The sequence below is a fragment of the Lingula anatina genome, chromosome 3 (assembly GCF_051362555.1).
Source record: "Lingula anatina isolate TDL-2025a chromosome 3, LinAna3.0, whole genome shotgun sequence".
Taxonomy (NCBI): Eukaryota; Metazoa; Brachiopoda; class Lingulata; order Lingulida; family Lingulidae; genus Lingula; species Lingula anatina.
Window position 1 is genome coordinate 8,985,764 of NC_141769.1, and position 8,094 is coordinate 8,993,857.

General features: G+C 37.3%; 1 pseudogene; it reads right to left on the reverse strand.

Moving 5' to 3' along the window:
• Positions 1-309: 309 nt before the first annotated feature.
• Positions 310-1,404, reverse strand: LOC147762876 (uncharacterized; annotated as a pseudogene).
• Positions 1,405-8,094: the final 6,690 nt, after the last annotated feature.

The window sequence follows — 8,094 nt, forward strand, 5'->3', positions numbered from 1 at the left end:
ATCATTTAGCTTTGGCTTCCTGCTGCCCACATCTGAAATGCGCTTCACATTTTGATTATCACTTAAAACTTTTTTTTGCATTTTAAAATATCAACATTATGTAATAACACTCCTTGTACAGCTTCCGTTTCTCTCCATGTGGAACTTTGCGCCACTTCCCATGCATTCCAAGTGTCATGCATCACCGACTCTATTAGCAATTGCTCCGACTTTGATAACAAATACCTTCCATAGCCTGCTCTTGAAGCATAACAAAACATTCTAATGTCTGCCGTGAATTCTGTCAAATGACAAAACTGACTTCCCCATTCATTGAGCTCTTTTCCATTTGAAACCCAGATATTTTACAAAATCTGTAGCGATCATTGCATGATGATAAGCCGATTTCAAATCATAAGTAAATAAATAATCTTGTTGTTCAAATAACCCTTTTGCTATTTCACCATTTTCATATTTAAACTGATTTAAGTGCTTGTTAATAAGTCTACAATGTAGCACCAACCTCTGCTTTCCAGTGCCACTTATTGCAACTGTCAATGGATTGGCCACCAAAGGTTTATAAGGCACTGTGAGACGCATTTTCTTCTCAACAAATTATCCATTTCATTTGTAACAAATGTTTCATTTTCTCTGGCAGATTTATTGTTTTTCAAATATACGGACCCTGGCTCCGTTTTAAACGGTAGGCTATAGCCTTTCTGAATGACCCCCAATATGTATTCACTTGCATTTGTTTCTGGCCAAGCTGTCAAATGACTTCTTAAACTGCCAACTGGCGTTTTCTCCGAATCTGACTTCAGTACATTTTCATCACTGTCATATTTCGTCAAATAACTTCTTAAACTGCCAACTGGCTTATTCTCCAAATTTGGTTCCAAAACATTTTCATCACTATCATAATTTGATATGCATTTCGCTACTCTGTCAACTTGACGCAAATTTGCATGATTATTTTCAAATGAAAATATACTTATCTTATTCTGCGCATTGGCGTTCTCTGGACACTCTTTCTTCCAGTGCCCTCTTTCTCCATTATTACTAGGATTGTAAAATCCACTTGAGGTGCTTGGTTGACTGTCCCTTTGGCTAGTAGAATTATAAGGTCGAAAACGGACATTCTCCCCCCCCCCCCCCTTTTGTTCTTCTCCGCTTTGATATTCCTTTCCGCTCTGCCTTGGGCTTTTAGAATTCTTTTCTCATCATCAGAATCTTCCGCGAGAGGATAAGAAACGTATTCCGCCAACCAGCCTCTGTAGAATCGGCAAATTTTATGAGCTTTTGTCTGTGTTTTACTGACTCCATGACTGCAGCCAACTTTTCTCTACAACTATCAACATCACCTTGTGTTAATTTTTCGCTGCTAATGGTGTTGGAAGCTTCACCAATCTTGAACATGAGAACCATTGAACTTAAATCGTTCTTCATATATTAAATTAATCTAGTCACTAAAAACTGAAGATTTATCTATTACCCAAAAGACAGTATGAAAGGCAGTAAATAAGGAGTTTATTGGCGAAGGGTGGCAATAACCTTAAAGTTCTCTAAAATAAGAGATGGTAATGAGGCTTCTCTCCAAAAATTTATAGAAGAGGTTTTGTCTCTGGACTGGAAGTGGTGTTTTCACAAATGTCGGAGCGTAATGCTTGCATCAGATACATGTTTGCGCTCGAGAACTGCATCAGGTTGACGAGCACCGTAGTGAGATCGGGAGTTGTACTCCAGAATAGAATTGCATTGCAGGCAGTATGAATTTTACAACATAGTGGACAGGGGTATTACAAACCACTGCAAATAGAACTAAGATAAACTCTCAAACTCTTCCACGTAGGATAGGAGACTACACAGCGTGTGTTTATGAAACACAGTAAGCGCAGCGTCAAATTTGTAGTTTATATTCACTGGCGAGTTCACGTCCACATAATTTTTACGCAAAGGAACATACGAAGCCCAGTGTGAAAGGAATTGTATCCTAATAACAGTCCTGGGAATGCAAGTCCTAAAGCATACGTTGCTAGGAATGGAAGTCCCAGGACACGCATTCCAAGGATTCGATATCCGTAGGAAGAGGTTTCCCAAGTAATACAAGTCCTACGTCTAGTAATGGAAGTCCTAATGGGGCATGCATTCCTAAAATTTCAGTAATGGATGTCCTATATTATTTGTAATTTAACGCACGGAAAGGATGTCTTTGAATTATCTGTTTATTTGATAAATATACTTATGTCTTTACTTTTATTTTTATCATGACATCTTGTAATATTGATTTCAGAATGGAGTGGATTAAATCAATGAAATATATTAATATGAATAAATAAAACAAATAACAATTAACTCAAATGATTATAGGGAAATTACAGACAATGACACGCGTACGCATGGATTTCAGAATAATGAAAGTCGATACAATTCATGTAACCATATGAACATATTTTATTCGGAAAATGTTTACTCAAAGTAACACAACAACATAACAATAAGGACAATATTTATATTGTTCTATGTATAATTTTAAATTTAAACGGCCCCCTTTAATGTGCCCCCACCCCTTCCTGCGGGTGAAGGGGCACCTTCTGTGGGACGAACCTGCGTTGTTTCTTCTTCCGCCTTACCCACTGTTATTTGGTTATTCTAACTTGTCTTTTCCAGGCCTAAACTTTGTTTTTGAACACCGACACGAAGACCGCGCCCACAGCTAGTATAGCGGTCACGCCAGGTTTTACGTTTGCCCTCCTTGTCGCGGTCTTAGCATTGCATATATATAAACCAGTGGGTGGCTTTCGTGTTATCAATATGCCAGTGTTGGATTAACATTACTCTTTGACTACATGGTGCGCTAGTAGTCTTTTACAAAATAATTGCCTCGCACTTGAATTTTCTATGCTATTTACAATCCCTGATATCAAAGGGCTGGTGAAATTAAGATCGATCTATCCAATCCCCAATATGTTTCCCAAATATCAATCTATTATTATACTGCTATTTATGTAATTACTGTTTGTAGATTTTGCTAAAAGAAGTCTAACTTTATAAATATTGAAGGCCGTCAATCACCAAAACTAAATCTAACCTGCTAGTATAGGTACAGTAGAATACGCGGTTATCGCTGACCTTTTGTCTTTTAAACAGGTAGACGCCAATCGCATTAGGCATAGCAAAATTACGTTACTATGTTCAAGGAAAAACTAAATTGCTAATTGAAAAACCAAATGTTATAAATACACAAGACCACAGTGGTGCATTGCCCAATTTATCCTCCCTGCTTCTTGTGTATTCCCTCGCATCGAAACAATTTATAATAACTTTTGTATTCTTCGGTCTTAACAAGGAAATGTTTGAGTTGAATTCATACACACTTGGGTTTTCATTGGCTCCAGTTGCACTTCGTTGTGATGAAAGCCATTGTTCTGAGGGATCTTTGTTGTAGTGCTCACTCAGACTTTTGCACACTTTGAGTTAGCAAGTACTTGCACAATTCCACCGAAGATCTAATTGTGATTTCAATTCCCTCCGACGTCTGCTGACTATGAATCATTTTTGTTTGTCTGCCTTAGTAAAATGGCCCGGTCTATGTTTAATATCATCTTTCGAGTTCTTCGAATCACCAAGAAAGACATTCTCCAGCCAAGGAAATCTTGGATCATAGATACTTGTGTATGGTAAAAAGTCTGGGTTTTCCCGCGTTCAAGTCCATACAGAGATCGCCCATTTAAACAGTCAAAAAAAAAAAATTGCCAAGATTTCTTATGAACTTGACGATTTCTGCAATGCATGGCCCTCCAGTGAACTGCAGTGCTTTTGCTACTGTAGAGCTGAGCACCCGACCTGCATATTTCACCACCATTGTAGAAAAGCTTGTTTAGTAGACGTTAGTACGGGATAATTTTGGAGCGAGTCTCAATGGTGCGACGAATTCACGTTCATACAAGTCAATTATGTGCTGCCATGAAATATTATACCCATTTCTCTACATCAGTCTGCTGCGCTTGTGGCTCTAAGAATAGTGTAAACAGTTTCGGGTCATCTTCAGTTGGTGGGGTGGATCAGATGAAGAATAGTGGCCTTGATTCACCCATAATTGGATTAACTGCTTTGTACAATATCGTATCCAAGTCATATCGTAATTTTTTGTGCAGTCTGAAAAAATTCCTGTTTGGTGTAGCTCCATCATATGTAATGCACATCATCAAGTTCTAATTGCTCAATAGCTTCCCATATCACAGGGTAAAGATATTCTGTTAGTGACACTTAGTGAGTTTTCATGTCATCGCCTTTGACATACCTACCAAACTCAAGGAATTCAATTCTTACATTCCCCCAATCCACAAAATCAATTATTTCTCCTGTGTTTCTGTCAAACACCAAGTCAGAGCGGACTTTGACTTCCTCCAGCAACACAGAAAAAAAATCGATGACACGTTTCTAGGTTTCTGGAATTCATTTCTTTCGCCATTTGCCTAAATGATCTAAATGCTTCCCAGCATTAAAATAATTTCTTCATGACTTACAAGTTAAAGAATTGTTTTTCAGCGTTACCAGTGGTCTCTCATCCTCAGATTGACTTGATCCATTGTCTAAAATACACATAACAAGGTGATTGCTGCAGCAGCTCCACGCGTGTAGGAGTTCCACACGTTCAGCAGCTCTATATGTTTAACAGCTGCACGCGTTTAACAGGGGAAGTGCTTAGCCAATGTGCTTAGCCTTGTGATAAACATATAGAATCATATACCGGTGAAGCTAAACACATACATGTAGCTAAACGTGTAACACTGCCAAACATGTCTAGCATTTTCCTCTGTGAGAAACTTGAAAAGCTATACGTGTTTAGCTTTTACACATATTTCTAAATGTGTTTAGGTGCTAAACGTGTGTTGCACGTGTTTAAATGCTAAAAACTGTTTTTACAGTGATAAGCAATTATTTGTATAATATGGATACCCTATGGCAGGTTTCCATTCCATATTAATATTTTTGCTTGAGGACAGTTTATGAGTCTGTAACTCAATGTCGTCGTCCAAAAATATGTAGTACAAATAACCACCATCGTCTCATTCAGAGGCACGTCTAACGGCTTCCCTCAGCAGCATGTTTCTTGCCTTGTGTCCAGGTACTTTTAGGAAAGTGAAAGTCTCCAGATCGGTCTACCAAGTAGGTAAAGCAAGCGGAAAGGTTTTCTGAATTTTTTTTATCGAACTGGACGATCTTGCGGTTTTCCGTATTTTTGTATCTTTTAGGTGTCAAACTATATTTAAAACGGTGGTCGTGGGTGATCGGGTAAAAGAGAAATTTGAAAAACTGATTTTTTTCAGTTTTACCCAAAAAAATCTCAATTATAACGTCACCCGTAAGATGACATGTGTATGGTTAACTGATTTAACCACTGAACACTGAAAATTTATCTATTACCTAAATGATTGTATGTAAAGCAGTAAATGAGAATTTTTGGGTGAAGGGTGACTATATATTTAAGGTTCTTTAGACAAGGGGAGATCAGTTCATCGCAATTCAGTTTTTTTTTTCAATTAGGAGAGAGAACACGTATTTTATTACGCAATTTCTAAATTTTTCATCAAAAGTTAACCCTTTTTGCAGTAATAAAATTATGAGAGTAATGTTACCGATATTGATCTAATAGTAATAAAAACAGCAAAGTTTTCATTGTTTTCACGTTAATTATTGCTTTTTACATGATTCTAAATAAAGTAAAGATTTGGCAACATTCACAAAATCAACTATTCGTTATAACTGATCCATTAGGGCTAATGACATAAGGATCAGCAGGTTTTAGGAAAAGAGTTGTTAGTGTGACCAGTAAGAGTGTGCCCAGTACCGGTAAGTATGTGGGTATAGACTGAGAAATGGAAGTAAATATGCAATCTCAGTCATTCAGTCAGTCAATTAAAGCTGTTTACATTATATATGAGAAAATCCATTTTTAATATTTCATTATTCATATTATTAGAAATCAAATATTGAACATCTTTACTACATTCAAACATTTATTATTAGTAGGTTATACATTAATAATGTTTGTTACAAAGCTACTGAAGAAGAGTATTACGTAGTCGCAGTTTAACTGGATAACCCAACTTGTCTACTTTTTTTGTGAAAGGAGTCATGTTGGGGTTCGTTGATATTTGGCTCTTTCTTCCTATTTACATTACAAGTAGGTAAAATTTACAAATATATAAACTGATTTCTTATTGACCCCAGTGAATTATTCTCAAAATGTTTATCTCATGCGTCTCCTCTTGTGCAATGGTGCATTGTCCAATTTTATCCTCCCTGCATCTTGTGTATTCCCTCACGTCGGAACAATTTATAAGAACTTTTGTATTCTTCGATCTTAACAAGGAAGTGTTTGTGTTGAATTCATACACACTTGGGTTTTCTTTGGCTCCTGCTGCACTACGTTGCAATGAATACCATAATTCTAAGGGATCTTGGTTGTAGTGCTCATGCAAAATATTTTGTACACCTTGAGCTAGCACGTACTCGCAGGATTAAACGAATGATGTAATTGTGATTTAAATTCCATCCCATGTCTGTTGACTCAGAATCATTTATTTTATTTGTCTGCCTTAGTTAAATGACCCGGTCTATTTTTAATCTCATCTTTCCAGTTTTTCAAGTCATCAAGAAAAACATTCTCCAACCAACGAAATCTTGGAGCCTAGATACTTGTATATGGTGCAAGGTCTGGCTTTTTTCCAACGTTAATGACACAAATTGATCGCACATGCAAATAGTCAATAATTTGTCAATATTTCTTATGAACTTGATGGTTTTTGTAATACATGGCCCTCCAGTCAACTGCAGTGCTTTTGCTACTGTAGAGCTGAGCATCTGAGCTGCATATTTTACCTTCATTATAGAAAAGCTTGTTTGGTAGACGTGAGTACGGGATAATTTTGGAGCGAGTCTCAATGGTGCGACGAATTCACGTTCATACAAGTCAATTGTGTGCTGCCATGAAATATTTTACCCATTTCTCTACATCAGTCTGCTGCGCTTGTGGCTGTTAGGATAGTATAAACAGTTTCTTCAGTTGGTAGGGTGGATCAGATATGAAGAATAGTGGTCTTGATTTACCCACAAATGGATTAACTGCTTTGTACACTATCGTATCCAAGTCATTTAACTTTTTGTGCAGTCTGAAAAAATCCTGTATGGTGTAGCTCCATCACATGTAATGTACACTATCAAGTTCCAGTTGCTCTATATCTTCCCTTGTCAGAGGGTAAAGATATTCTGAAGTGACACCATTTGTTAGAAAATTGGCAAGTACACATTTGAGTGTGAGGCTACGATGTGTACCATTAAAACCATCATGTAGCGAGCTAGATTTGGAGTTTGTTTTCATGTTATCGCCTTTGACATACCTCCCAAACTCCAAGATTTCAATTCTTACATTCCCCAAATCCACAAAAATAATCATTTCTCCTGTGTTTTTTGTCAAACACCAAGTCAGAGCGGACTTTGACTTCCTCTAGCAACTGAGAAACAAATCACTGACACGTGTCCAAGTTTTTGGATTTCATTTCTTCCATCATCTGCTTAAATGACCTAAGTACTTCTCAGTATTAGAACAAATTCTTCGTAATGGCTTACCAGTTAAAGAATTGTTTTTCAGCGTTACCAGTGGTCTCTCATCTTCGGATTGACTTGGTCCATTGTCTAAAATGCATATAACAAGGTGACTGGTACAGGTGCAGCAGCTCCACGCGTTTAGGAGTTCCACATGTTTTGCAGCTCCATGTTTAACAGCTCCACGCGTTTAACAGGGGAAGTGCTTAGCCAGTGTGCTTAGCCTTGTGATAAACTCATTATAGAATCTTATACCAGTGAAGCTAAACACATAGCTAAAAGTGTAGCAGTGCCAAACATGTCTAGCATTTTCTTCTGTGAGAAACTTAGCTTTTACACATATTTCTAAATGCGTTTAGGTGCTTAACGTGTGTTGTACGTGTTTAAATGCTAAACAGTGATACGCAATTCTTTGTATAATATGGATACCCTATGGCAGGTTTCCATTCCATATTACTATTTTTCCTTGAGGACAGTGTACGTGACTCTAACTATGCTAACTATGTC